The sequence below is a fragment of the Phaenicophaeus curvirostris genome, chromosome 10 (assembly GCF_032191515.1).
Source record: "Phaenicophaeus curvirostris isolate KB17595 chromosome 10, BPBGC_Pcur_1.0, whole genome shotgun sequence".
NCBI lineage: Eukaryota > Metazoa > Chordata > Aves > Cuculiformes > Cuculidae > Phaenicophaeus > Phaenicophaeus curvirostris.
In genome coordinates, this window is record NC_091401.1 from 2,549,459 (window position 1) to 2,564,137 (window position 14,679).

Consider the following 14,679-nt stretch of genomic DNA (forward strand, 5'->3'; position numbering starts at 1 on the left):
TAAGCACCACAGGATGCCTTTGACCCATCCCACTGATCACAGAATCATAGAACAGTTTGGGTTGGAAGGGACCTTAAAGATCATCCAGTCCCACCCCTGCCCTGGGCAGGGTCACCTCCCACTGGATCAGGTGCCCAAGGTCCATCCAGCCTGGCCTTGAACCCCTCCAGGGGTGGGAGGTGAATCATTCTATGATTTTATGGAGATTCTACATGATAATCTTATTTTGGAGCAACAAGGTAGGCTTTGGTGAAGCATTTCTACACACGCTCAGTGCTGCTATTAAACCCAAACCTGTAACTGCTCGAAGTCACATATGTTTGAGAAGAATTATGTCCCTTAAAACCCTCCCAAGAGATATTTCAGCTCTTGAGGCACTGTTGGCGTCCCTGGAGGTTCCCCTCTGTTCTATTTCAGACAGATACCTGGACAAGGAACTGTTTTGCTGTACCTTTTTGGAACACGTACCTTGTATTCCACAATTTATTGAAAACTAACATCATAGGGTGGGTGACTTCCCCACTCACCTCTTCAAACTCTTCCCAAGCACCAGATATTGAGTTTTCCCTTTTGTAAAAGCTTAAAATACCAGCTATTTACCATGTGTTGTGTCAGACCAGTGAAGATACCCCAGTGCCACCAACAAACAAGGACGTACCACGCTGATCCTTTCGACATACATATCTGGTAAGCATCCTGCTTTGTATTAAACAACTTTGCTGTCTTCAACCAGGAATAAATCTAGTTAAGAATCCTTTTCCTTATCTTCTACTTCTTGTTCTTAAACTGAACTGTACTTAAGATGCATTCAAGCCTGTGTTTCTCTCTCTGGGATGAGGCAGTGCTGGCAGCCACGCGGGCCAATTAGCAGCCACGCTGACCGAACGATGCTCTGACTCCAGGAATGCATCTTGAACTGTGGATGCAGGCGCTTGGCAGGCTTAGATGGGAAAACTTGCTGCTGTCAATCTGCCCAGACCGCTGTAAGAACACTTTGTTTTGTTTTCACAAGCCATTTGAGTAGGATCTTTCAAGAAAACCCTCAAAAATAAGAGACTTGCTTCTTAGTTTGTCTGATAAGGAAGGTGCTTTTGCCCTCTTGAACATTTTAATTGTTTGTCCCAACAACACGGCTGACCGCTGGCTTGAAGGTGCCACCCAAGCAACCAAATCCAGTGCCTTGATACCACAGAGACTCTTGCATGATCCCACTCCCAAATTCCATAGAATCAGAGAATCCTGATCACTTTAAATTCTTGCTCCTCCATCTCACTGCTGGGAAGCTGTTCAACCCTCTCCTTACTGCCAGCAGTGGAAGTCATCTTCCAGCTGCCCACCTAAACTTACACATGACAACTTCACACTCATTTTTCCTCTCAAACCCAACAGTTGCTTTTACCTTGGACAGCTTTTTTTAACTCCCACAGCATTTTTGAACTCTCTGGAGCACCTCACTTCACACACAGCAGCTTCTCACTGAACAACCAAGCCCGGTTTTCATAGACTCATAGAATAATTTGGGTTGGAAGGGACCTCAAAGCCCACCCAGTCCCACCCCTGCCCTGGGCAGGGACACCTCCCACTGGATCAGGTGCCCAAGCCCCATCCAGCCTGGCCTTGAACCCCTGCAGGGATGGGGCAGCCACAGCTTCCCTGGGCAACCTGGGCCAGGGCCTCCCCACCCTCACAGGAGAACATTTCTTCCTAAGATCTCATCTCAGTCTCCCCTCTTTCAGCTGAAAAGCATTCCCCTCATCCTATCCGTGCCCTCCCTCATCAAGAGCCCCTCCCCAGCTTTCCTGGAGCCCCTTCAGGCACTGGCAGCTGCTCTAACTTCTGTTCAAGATGAAGCTGCCCTTTGGAAGGTGAACTCACAGCTCACCATTTTCTGCTGAAAACCAGTTACTCAGAATCCCACGGGTGGGCTCTGAGGTAGCTTTTTAGCCACATTCTCCAACACTCAGGCCATGCTGGTCAACGATCTCAGCAGATGTTTCCATCTGTAGATGGAGCACTCGCACTGCTGAAAAGCTCCACAAGTGCCTGCCCAGCAATTTCCAGCAATTTTTGAACTGGGAAATACTTGTCCCATGTGGTCTACTGTGGCATTCTGATAAAAAAAATAATATATATATATATAAAAAAAAGCCAAAGTCCGAAGGCAGAAAGCTGGAGGTTGGCAAGCTCTACGTCAATCAGCCCCAAGTAGGAAGGACGCGTCCTTGTGCCCCGCGGGTGCACGTGTGGCAAGAATACCAGCTCTGGTTTTTAGCTATTTATTAATAATAAAATCCCGTGGAACTGCTTCCATTTCACTTACCATAAACTTCCTAGAGCAAATCAAGACGCAATTTATTCATTCAAATGAAGACGATCGTCCCTTTTCAGTACCGCACTGGGATCAGACACCTCTGTTACAAAAAAAGGATAGATTCTAGGAGAAATGGGCTGGAATGCATTGAATACATAGAAATCTTTCCACTACATTGAACCAGGTTCATTTGGTCCGATGCCTTCTAGCTGATCGTGACTATCACAAGAGTGAGCAAAAGTCTTACAGAAAATAATGCAGAAACCCTTGCATAGTTGGAGAATCATTTCCTACCTCCCACTATGGCAGAAAGGACTTGGATTAAAGTCTGTGCTGCTTCTGTATGTGCAGATCAGTCCGAGGGCAGCTGCCGTCTCACATCCCACCCCGAGAAACACTTTTGCCTGGGGAACATTAACACCTAAAGGCTCGTACAAGGCTCTTAAATCAAATGCATGTTTTCAGGACCTTCATTTTGCTCACTGATATAGCTGATGAATTTACTTTATTTTTGAAAGGTGAGCACTGGAAATAGTGTTGTTTTTTTTAATATCCCCTCCTTTTTTGGTAAAGCAACCAAAAGATCACAGTGGGCTCTGTCATAGAAGTACCTGTGATGGTCTGAGTGGTACAGGAGAGCTGAATTGATGCTCTGTCCATGCTTTGAAGCAAATCATCTTGCCTGAGTTCATAGAATCATAGAATAACCAGGTTGGAAGAGACCCACGGGATCATCGAGTCCAACCATTCGTTTGCTTCTGGATAAAGCTACTGGGGAACCAGGTGCAACCCATCTCTTCCTCATCATCAAAGATCTGCCTTGCTTTCCTTCTGCCCACCCTGAGAGCTGGTGCACAAAGAGCCTGTTGCCAGCTCACATCCATGGAAAAATAAACATAGCCGATCAGCTTGTGTTGCTGAACAAAGCCAGAACTGCATTCTAAAAGCAGAAATGGGATCCAAAGGCAATGCCAGCCCCATCAAGCATAAGCTGAATATTTTAACAGCTAGAAGTTGATTTTAAAAGCTCTCCAGCAAAGCCCAGGTATTTTAGAGATGAGGAATGAGATATTAGAAAGCTCTCGGTATAGGGGCCCAACTTTGCAGCCACCTAAAAGCCATCCAGCTTGTTTGCTTATTCATTCATCTACTTAAGGTTGTAAAGCTTAATGCCTATGTAGCAGAAAACAAAGTGGGAAACCGCTCTTCCAAGTCAGCAGCTGCTCAGCACGTTGACTAAAGCCCAGAGCAGGGCGCGCGGAACAGAGACGCTCCAAGAAATCCATCTGCTGCCAGCAAACAGCACAGAATTTGAGGAAGAAGTGAAGTGGTTGCTTTAGGTACTTCTCAGTATCTAAATGATCACTAACTGATTTGAAAATCCTCAAAACAGGCGCATTTTTTTGTTTGCTATGCGTTTCGTATCTCAAGTTGGTCTAGGGAATGACAGGGAAGTTCCCTCTCCATGGATCAGTCTTACTGCATGCAAGACTCATCAGCTTCTGGTACTTTATCAGAACTGATCGAACTGAGGAAAGGCCATTTTCAGGCAGGGAAAAGCGTCCTAACCCATTTAACATGAAAAGATGTCCCTGAGATGGGCAGCTCTAGCAGAATAACTCATCACACCTTACATCTCTGAGAAATTCAGCAAACTAACATAGAAAGCTCGACCTTCCAGTACCTGAAGGGGCTACAAGAAAGCTGGAAAGGGGCTTTTTATAAGGGGACAGAGTGGTAGGACTGGGGACAATGGGCATAATTTCCCTGATCAGGAAACTCAAGGAAAATCCCTTCCGATTACCAGGGTTTACTGCTGACTAGACTTTAAGATCATCGCTAAGATAGATCGCCTTGTGCTTGGAATACATTGAATTTGTTCCTTAGTGGGACCTGGGGCAATGGGGATAAACTGGAGAGGGGCAGATTTAGACTGGACAGAAGGAGGAATTTCTTCACCATGAGGGTGGGGAGGCCCTGGCCCAGGTTGCCCAGGGAAGCTGTGGCTGCCCCATCCCTGGAGGGGTTCAAGGCCAGGCTGGATGGGCCTTGGGCACCTGAGCCAGTGGGAGGTGCCCCTGCCCAGGGCAGGGGGTTGGAATTAGATGGTCTTTAAGGTCCCTTCCAACTGAAACCTTTCTATGATTCTGTTTGACACGCAGATATGCCCCAAAGCCCTGCATTGAGAACTGAAGAAGTAGAGAATATGGAGAACACAAAAACTAGGGAGAATCCATGCTTTCTGGGGACACCACAGATTTTTATCACCCTGCCATTGGTTCTGCTGAAGGCTGAAACCGGCTGTGAATCTACAGGCGTCTGAGGATGGGAACGGGGAGGGGTATCTTCCAAAAACCTGCACCAAGGGCAGCTAATTAATGTCATAGCTACAAGCCCCCATTTTTTCTCTTGAAAGGAAGCACAAAAAATTAAAGAGCAAGAAACAGTCACCACCCTAAAGCACCTACAGAAAGACACCTCCTAAAAACAAACGCTTTCCTGACTTCTTTATTTCCTTCTGCTTTCTTACTTTCTTCGTGTTCGAGCACGATGCAGAGATGAATCTGAGCTACAGCCTTTCAACATAAGCCCAGCACGACCATCGCATTCAAACTCAGACCCCAACTCCCTTCTGTTTGGACCTACGGCTTCCTGACATTGGTGGGAGCGGGCAAGGAGTCCTGTGTCTAGAACACAGCGGGAACCGACAATCCAATAATTGAAGTCGGACTGAAATTTGTAGCCAAGCCACTCTGAAGATAGAAGTCCAAAGCAGAACCAGAAGGGAAAGAATTAATTCATCATCTGATTAGAAAACACCACACAACTTGCTCTAAACAGCCTAGTGGCAGAAGGCGAAGCAACAACATAAAAATACGCAGTACTGAATAGCCAAAATATAATGAGGATGCAAAGAAAACCACTCTTGTTTAAATAATGGACTCACAACTGAAAGCAGATACATTATTTACTTCAACTATTTATGTCTTTTTTGATTCCCTTTTGGCTGTGATTTGCCGTCACTGGTGAGTTACAAGGTTATTAATAACGCAGAGCGATGAATAATGTATCCACAGCCACACCAAATGAATTCTGTCTGTCTGTCTGGCCCTGCGAGTATTTATAAATTCATTACACACGGGGCCTTCTCCGAATGGTAGCTGAGACACGTATACACAGACTACTTCAAACCTATAAAGCAATAAAAATACTCAGTAATTTCCAGTAAAATAGCTAACATAAAAGTACTCGGTTGCTGAATTTGGTTCTAACAGCTGCCACAGAGCCCACCAACTCCCATCTTCTCCTGCGCTTGAAATGGAGTTTCAGGACAACAAAAGAGCTTCTCAGGAATACAGGGAGTGCTTTTCATTTAAAAGCTACTTCCACACACAATGCTTCACGCGAAGCCTGGAGGGAAAAGAACCCCCGTATACATATTTAAAGGCTAGTTCCACACAATGCTATCCAGCTTCAATGTGAAGCCTGGAGGGAAAAGAACCTCCAAAAACATAGCCTAGGGTCATGCTAGAGAGCAGCCCTTAACCCCAGGATCCTCAGCATTTGTATAAAAAGATAAAATCCAATACAGAGAATATTAATTCATGTAAAACCAACATCATGTGACCACATTTACCTCTCCAAAGCCAACATAGAGCGTGCAGTAAGAACAAAAATAGAGACATTCTAGATTTGGAAGGTGAAATTTGGTTTTTAAGAACCCCACTAACCTAGCGCTGTACCGATGCTTTCTATTATCATCATCAAAATATCATATCGTTATTCACCTTCCCTGGAGGTGTTTAAGGGACGGGTGGACGAGGTGCTAAGGGGCATGGTTTAGAGTTTGATAGGAATGGTTGGACTCGATGATCCGGTGGGTCTCTTCCAACCTGGTTATTCTATGATTCTATGAAAACTGTAAATCAATTCCTTCCGAACATCTCACTGTGTGTAAACTGCCCTCACCCACACTCATGCTACAAGCTCAGTGGCAAGGCTTGGAATTTTGCTCCAGGGGCAGGAAGGTAAGAGGGAAGCTTTGAGGCACAGCCTGAAATACAAAATGTCCGGGAGATCCACTCCTTCCCATGGGTGATGCTCCTGCCAGCTTTGGAAGGCATGTTTGAGAACAGTTTTTTCCATCCCAGAAGTGGTTTTTGCACAGAGTGAAATAATTCCTGATGATGTAAATGGCTTTTGGACCAAAGAAGTTTCCAAGAAATACAAACACTTGCCTCAGACTGCTTAGATCAGAACCAAAATCAAATAAACGGGAGAGAAGAGTTTCCTGAAGCTTAGTCTGCGTGACCTGACAGGGTCCTCACGTGGCACGCAGCGACAGCAACTTTCCCAGCAGAGCTGCAGAGAAAACAATCCAACTCCACACCATCCTGTGCACAGCCCCTAAGGCCCCTTCCTCTGACTGCTTCAAAGCTGAACTCTGCCTTTCCATTAAGACTAGGGAAACGAAAGGATTTTCTCAGGCTGTATTTCATAGAATCACAGAACGATTTTGTTGGAAAAGACCTTTGAGATGATGCTCAAGTCCAACCATACCTGCCTGCTACTAGCACAGATCCCCAAGCACCTCACCTGCCTGTCTTTTAACCCCTCCAGGGACGGTGGCTCCACCACCTCTATACATTAGCATCAGACCGCAATGACAAAGGTTTTCAGACGCCCTCAATACGCAGAGGGCTTTAGGATCTGGTTTTTGGTACTGGACCAGCACTTTCTTCCCTCACCAATGGGCCAAGTTCACATGGCTCTGTGTGCTTGAGTACTTTGAGACCAGCTTCTCAGTTGCTCAGCAGCTTATGGATGGGCAGACAGGCTTCCAGACACGTTACTTACTCAAACTACTTTTAAATTTTCTTTTCTTTTTCCCCCTCTCCTTCCTTTTTCTCCCTCCCGGCACGAAGGGCAGGGAGGCAGCCACGCGCGCAGACACCTCACAGCTAACTGTGCGCGATTCCCTCTGGCAGCCCTGTCAGGACCTCAGCTTTTATGTACATGCTGTCACTCTAGACAAGGTTCCTACACCTGTACCAAGGCTCTTCACATTTCAAAACCAACAAATACTCATTACAAATCAAAATCTTTCCCTTTTCCCCTTGCCTTTCCTTTCTCCTTGACCTTCCCTTCCCTCAGCCTGTCCTCATACGGGAGGTGCTCCAGCCCTCGCATCATCCTTGTAGCCTCCTCTGGGCCCGTTCCAACAGCTCCATCTCCTTCTTCTGTTGAGGATTCCAGAACTGGACACAATACTCCAGATGGGGTCTCACAAGAGAGGGACAGAGGGGCAGAATCCCCTCCCTTGCCCTGCTGGCCACGCTGCTCTGGATGCAGCCCAGGACACGGTTGGTTTCTGGGCTGTGAGCACACGTTGCTGGCTCACATCGAGCTTTTCATCCACCAGCCCCCCAAGTCCTTCTCCGCAGGACTGCTCTCAATCACATCATCCCCCATCATGTATTGAAATCAAGGATTGCCCCGACCCAGGTGCAGGACCTTGCACTTGACCCTGTTGAACCTCATGAGATTCACACAGCCCCACTTCTCCAGCCTGTGAGATAAACCAGAACTCATTGTTTTCTGTGTACAGCTGCCTGTGAAGCTCCAAGCTGCAGTTTCAGCTCTTTGCTTGTGTGCAAGAATTATAACCTGACAAAGGTTTTACTCAAAAAACCCCGTTATTCTGTGCACTTACAAAAACCTCACCTCATAATACAGAAAGTTTTTTTTGGGGGGGGAGAAAGAATCTGGATACGATAATAAATCTGATGAGCCAGAAATTCTAGGATCAAAGAGAACTTCATTATATTAGGAGAAATGACTAATTAACTCGTGATAAAAATCTCGTGAGTCACGCACCCTAATGGAGTTTGAGAGTTCAGCCTTCCCCATCAGAGCCATCAAATCATCGTCCCCTCAAAAATTACGGCTCATCCCGTGCTCTGTAGATGAGAGAAGTGTGATAGATTAATTGGGTACTTAAAGAATAATTTTGAGGAGGATTTTATTTTTTTTTTTTTATTTTTACACGCTCCACTAGGCCATTTCCAGAAATACCAAAGAAAAAACTTTTGAAGTCAGTAACACTTTTTGGAGACTAACCGCAGATCTGACAAGAGCGAGTCTTATTTATTCATAATGAGACAAGCTGGTGGCTCCTCACACTCCGAACAAGGAGGAACTCCTCCTCTTACCCTTTGCTAATGCACTGATTAGTCAGGAGTGAGGTAGAATGAGTTCTACTTTCCATGATTTGAACCACAGCTCCCTGAGGCAGGGGGGCTCCTTGGTTCTGTGTTTTTAGGACACAATGGGAGCCCATTTGATGAACCAAGATACAGATGCTGCAACATTTCAAAGTAATAAGAAATGTGAAAACCCGTGACATTTATTATGTATTTAAAAAAAACCCAGACAAGACTGGTCTTTTTCATTGTTTTTTTTTGTTTCAAGCCAGAAGCTCCACAGAGCAGAGAAACAACAGTGTTCTTAAATGAGAAAAACCCTGCTCCTGTGTCAGTGTTTGGAGCAAGCTTCCTCGCAATTCTTTATTACCACAAGTCACCATTTTAACAACATGAAGCAAAATGAAGAACTACAATAGGAAGAATTATTTAGCTTATCCCCAAACTACTCATATCTAAATGGAAGCTACCTGATGCGGCTGACGAGTTTGACGTGCCTGCAGATATCAAGCCAGGAGGGAGATCAAGATAGAGTGAGGGTGAGAAGTCATGCCAATTAATCAAGATGACCTTTCCATTCGTTACATCACAGAGCAGCGTCTCTGCCAGCAGGCTACCAGTCTGCTTGGGCATATTTCCAATTAGTGGTAGATATTAACTGTTTTACAAACAGCGTTGCAGAACGTCTAGAGCACAGCTACTGCGGACACTGCTCAGCTGCTGCTCCTCACTGCTCCATCCTGAATCGTGATCATAGAATAGTTTGGGTTGGAAGGGACATTAAAGATCATCTAGTTAAAGCACTTCTATGGAAGGCAGAATCCTCTTCAGACTTATTAGAGAATGACATGAACAACATCAGCTGGGCTGACAGCTTCAGCTGCTGAAGGGCATCATTGGACCACAGGCAACCCATGCCACAACTGCCCTGTTTGGCCACCACTGAGGACCTCCCTACATTTTTTACCCTGTGAGATGTGCTACTGCCTTTGCGTGCAAAGCACACGGAGGACACAAACGGTTCCATCCTATGGTTCCATCCTATGGTTCCAGTGTCCTTCGCTGCCTTGCTAGTAGGGTACACGCAGCCACTCACCAAAACAGAGTCCAGCAGGCAGACTGACAGCTGAAACGGCCTCCACGTTACAAAAATATCCCAAAGAAGAAAGAAAAAGCCTGAGTATTTGTTCACATTGACTGCTGCTTCCAGAAGGCTACAGATTCCTCTCTCCAAGGAGGACCATGCAGAAGTAGAGATAATGCTATGCCCATCAGGGTCTACAACCAGCACCCTGGCTCCTAAATTTCTATTCCTTCCTTCAACAAGCTTTCCAAGTGAGGAGAACAACCATTTGCTTACAACAGGATTCAGAAATGAATGCATGAAAACACAAACCCGTTGTGACGCTAACATTATAACTAGGTTATTATCAAGAGATTTCTCTACAAACAGGACCACTGCCTCTACTCCCACCCCTGAAAGGATGGAGTATCGGTATTTTAGCTGCTACAGGAGGCTAAACTGCCCTCAGAACAATAACCACGCTCCTGAATGCTTTGCTATTACTCCCCGCCTGATCTTGACCAAAACCAAAGAAGCTTTAGCAGACTCACAGTGCATCTCTCGTTCCAGAGGGTCAGGCCATCCTTTCGGTTGTACTTCATGGATGAGAAGCTCCACACGACCTGGCAGCGTGTGCTCACAACCCAGAGAGCCAACCATATCCCGGGCTGCAGCAGAAGAAGCGTGAGCAGCAGGGTGAGGGAGGGGATTCTGCACCTTTACTCTGGTGAGACCCCAGCAGGAGCCCTGCACCCAGGCCTGGAGCCCTCAGCACAGGAAAGACATAGAGCTGCTGGAACGAGTCAAGAAGGAAACATGAAGATGATCTGAGGATCAGAGCACCTCCCATACAAGGACAGGCTGAGAGACTTGGGGTTGTTCAGCCTGAAGAAGAAGAAGCTCCAAAGAGACCTCATAACAGCCTCCCAGCACTTAAAGGAGGCTCCAGGAAAGCTAGGGTGGGGCTCTTGATGAGGGAGGGCAGGGATTGGATGAGGGGTAATGGTTTTCAGCTGACAGAGGGTAGATTGAGATGAGATCTTAGGCAGAAATGTTTTCCTGTGAGGGTGGGGAGGCCCTGGCCCAGGTTGCCCAGGGAAGCTGTGGCTGCTCCATCCCTGGAGGGGTTCAAGGCCAGGCTGGATGGGACTTGGAGCCCCTGATCCAGTGGGAGGTGTCCCTGCCCAGGGCAGGGGTGGAACTGGGTGGGCTTTAAGGTCTCTTCCAACCCAAACTCTTCTATGATTCTAAGTTTCTCTCCCTCTGGTACGGTTATCAAGACCCAGGTTCTCCAGCCTGGGAGCAAAGTCCCTATCAACTATCCCAGAACCCAGCACTGATCTTTAATATTTCCAGTAACGCAAATGGTTTGATCACACATTAACCTGGTAAAACGTAGCAGCCTACAAGAAGTTGTGGCTAATCGGCATCAGTTCATAAATTCTCATCTGGCACCAAAATATTTGAGATTAAGGAAACAAAAGAAAACATCAGGAGAAGCGTGTCCTGATGGAGGCTCTTGTCGTATGCAGAACATCTGAGCACTCGCTAATTTGGCTGCAAGCTCTTGTTCAGAGAACAATGTCTGGCAATAATAATGCGATCCCAAAGAAAGGGATCGATGGGGAAGTTATTTACTTTCTCACAAAGCCTGTATGAGTTATGCATGTTGTCATTGCCTATGCCAGAAGATTGATGATTGATTGCCGCGTATTAATTTCAGAATCAGATATCCAGCTCGAATTAGCTGGATTAGGCCACATGGAATTTCTTTACTATCTACAGCACAACTGAGCGCAACATTTGGTTTAAGTCAACTGAAAGAAGGAGCTTTCAAGCTGAATCCAGCAAGAACTAGAATATATTGAAGCAGCACAAATTAAAGATTTATTATTTATCACTATTACTCATTTATTGTGCAAACTTCTGGAATCCATAACCACAGACAGAACAGAATTATTAGTGTTGAGAGCAAAATAGATAAATAACAGTTTGTTAGACATCTGCAAAGCACTACTATTGCTCATCTACTCCCAGCTCCTGGAGGACAGGAATTCAACTTTTTCCTTGTGTTGCTGGCTGGATGTGGATTTAGAAGTTTTGATATCTCAGTTCTGCAGCTCCCTGTGCAAGGGGCACAAGCTCCCTGATTAAAATATTCCATGTTCTCCATCACTGGGGACAAACCTGTGCAGCAGGATTTGGGAGCAGGCAAAAGAAAGGCAGGGACAGGAAAGCAGTCAGGGAGAAAAAAAAAAAAGCTTTTGAGAAGAGTAACATTGATGAGAGAAATGAGGAAAATCATGTTAGAATCATAGAACAGTTCAGGTTGGAAGGGATCTCAAAGATCATCCAGTTCCATCTCTGCCCTGGGCAGGGACACCTCCCACTGGATCAGGCTGCCCAAGGCATCCAACCTGGCCTTGAACCCTCCAGGGATGGGGCAGCCACAGCTTCCCTGGGCAACCTGGGCCAGGGCCTCCCCACCCTCATCATAAAGAAATTCCTCCTCACGTCTAGCCTAAATCTGCCCCTCTCCAGTTTATCCCCATTGCCCCCTGTCCTATCACCACCAGCCTTTGTGAACAGTCCCTTCCCAGCTTTCTTGTAGCCCCTTCAGATGCTGGAAGCTGCTCTAAGGTCTCCTCGGAGCCTTCTCTTCTCCAGGCTGAACAACCCCAACTCTCTCAGCCAGTCCTCATATGGGAGGTGCTCCAGCCCTCGGATCATCCTTGTAGCCTCCTCTGGGCCCGTTCCAACAGCTCCATCTCCCTCTTATGTTGAGGATTCCAGCACTGGACACAATACTCCAGATGAGGTCTCACAAGAGAGGGACAGAGGGGCAGAATCCCCTCCCTCACCCTGCTGGCCACGCTGCTCTGGATGCAGCCCAGGACATGGTTGGTTTCTGGGCTGTGAGCACATGTTGCTGGTTCACGTTGAGCTTCAGCACCCCAAGTCCTTCTTCACAGGGTCACAGGGCTTCTCTAAATCCCCTCATCCTGTATTGATACTGGGGATTGCCCTGACCCAGGTGTAGGACCTTGCACTTAGCCCTGTTGAACCTCATGAGGTTCTCCCAGCCCCACTTCTCCAGCCTGTCCAGGTCCCTCTGGATGACATCCCGTCCTTCTCAGTGTGTTAGGAGAAGAACTTCTAAGCTCTAAGAAACAGCAGCACACAACAAAGCAATTGAATATGCTACAGTATGGTCTGATTAATATTAATAGAGACTGAAGATTTAATTAATTTCAGGCTTACAGATAATACCTGCACAGTTTGCACATGTCTGGTTTCTTTTCCAAGCCACTTTCTCCCCAGATCAATTAAAGCAGCGCGAAGCCCTCCTCACTCGCCATCTGACTGCTTCAACAGACACGCAGCAGCGCTCTATTAAATACTGCTCAATTCATGAATATTTCATTGTCACTGCTTTTAATTTGAAGTTTATGAAATAATAACTACAGTAAAGCTCAAACCACTGTCCCATTAAGCCTACTATATATATATTTTTTTTCTGTTGGACTATGTGTATGAAGGTGCCTTGGTTTCCCCCTGCAGCAGAGGCTCTGAGCTGCTGTGTCCATATCATTCATGAACATTTTCAGCTGTAGAATGTCCAGAATTTTATTTTTATCTGTAGATAAACTTATTTCCACCCCTATTGCAGGCGCCACTGATTTACTGCATCACAAAGTGTTCTAAACCCTGCCCACTAGTTAAAAAAAAAACAAAGAAAAAAGCAGCTATTGCCAGACACACATTTAATTATGCAAGAACCTCCACCCCTCTCTCTGCTGGCTGTTAGAGGCTTCTCAGCCTTGTGTGGACCCTCAATCAAATCCCTAACAACGAAGAAAGGAACCCTTACGCTTTACAGGGTGAAAGCAGACTCTGCCTTTCCTTCTCCTGGAGACAGAGGTAAGAAAGATGTTATTAAAGAGTTAAGGTAACTCCAACATGAGTGTGTGACACAGAGAAAGGAAACAGACCTCTGAGGAGCTCAGCATCACCTCCTCCAACGTGGGAATGTCAGGATGAGCTTTTTGGGTCACCTGGGGGGGCAGGGTAGCAGCAGGATGGGAAGGAGGGAGCTTCCCAGTTAACTTGCGGCTGCACATCCCCCAGGGGCACTGCTGGATGGTGTAAAACGACCAAATAGAACGTGAACGCCCTGGACTTAAACAGAAAGAAACCAACCAACCATCAGTGTGACCACAGCTCCAGCAAGAAAACACCAAACTGGAGGCTCTCCCCTCATTTTTTAAATTTCCTCGCTTCTTTTAACCCTCCTTCAGCATCTTTCAACCCCTTTCTCCTTCCCACACCAGTTCTTGCAGCAGAAGCAGCCCTCCTTCCACCTGCTTGCTAGCCCTCCTCCCTCCTTTTCCTGGAGGCTTCCAGCATGGAGCGAGAGAAGAACCACGTGAAAGATGGTGCAGAAAGACCAAATGGAAATATTTTGCCTGAACAGATGTTGTGTGCGAGTATGGTTCAGGCTTGTGAGAAAGGAAAGTAAAGGAGGAGAAAACCAGTGCTCTCAAAGCACAGGACTGCATCCTGTAGGTCAAGCCATGTCCTTTTCCAGGACACAACCAGCCCCTGGTGCTCCAAGCCACTGAACCATAGAATCATAGAATCATAGAATCACTATGTTGGAAAAGACCTCTGAAAAAGACCTCTGAAAAGACCATTGAATCCAACCATCCCCATCTGCCACTAAATCATATCCTTAAGTGCCTCATCTATCTGTCTTTTAAATACCTCTAGGGAAGGTGACTCCATCACCTCCCTGGGCAGCCTCTGATAGTGCCCGAGAACCCTTTCAGTGAAGAAATTTTTCCTGATATCCATTCTGAACCTCCTTTGGTGGAGCTCAAGGCCATTCCCTCTCGTCCTGTCCCCTGTCCCTTGGGAGAAGAGCCCAGCTCCCTCCTCCCCACAACCTCCTTTCAGGGAGTTGGAGAGAGCAATGAGGTCTCCCCTCAGCCTCCTTTTGGGAGGCTTAAAGTGTTTCTGTCATGCTGGCTCAAATGTAACAGTAGGAATAAACAGGCTGCAGCTTCTGCTTGGATATTTCTGTGTTAGGAGCCTGTTTTTTT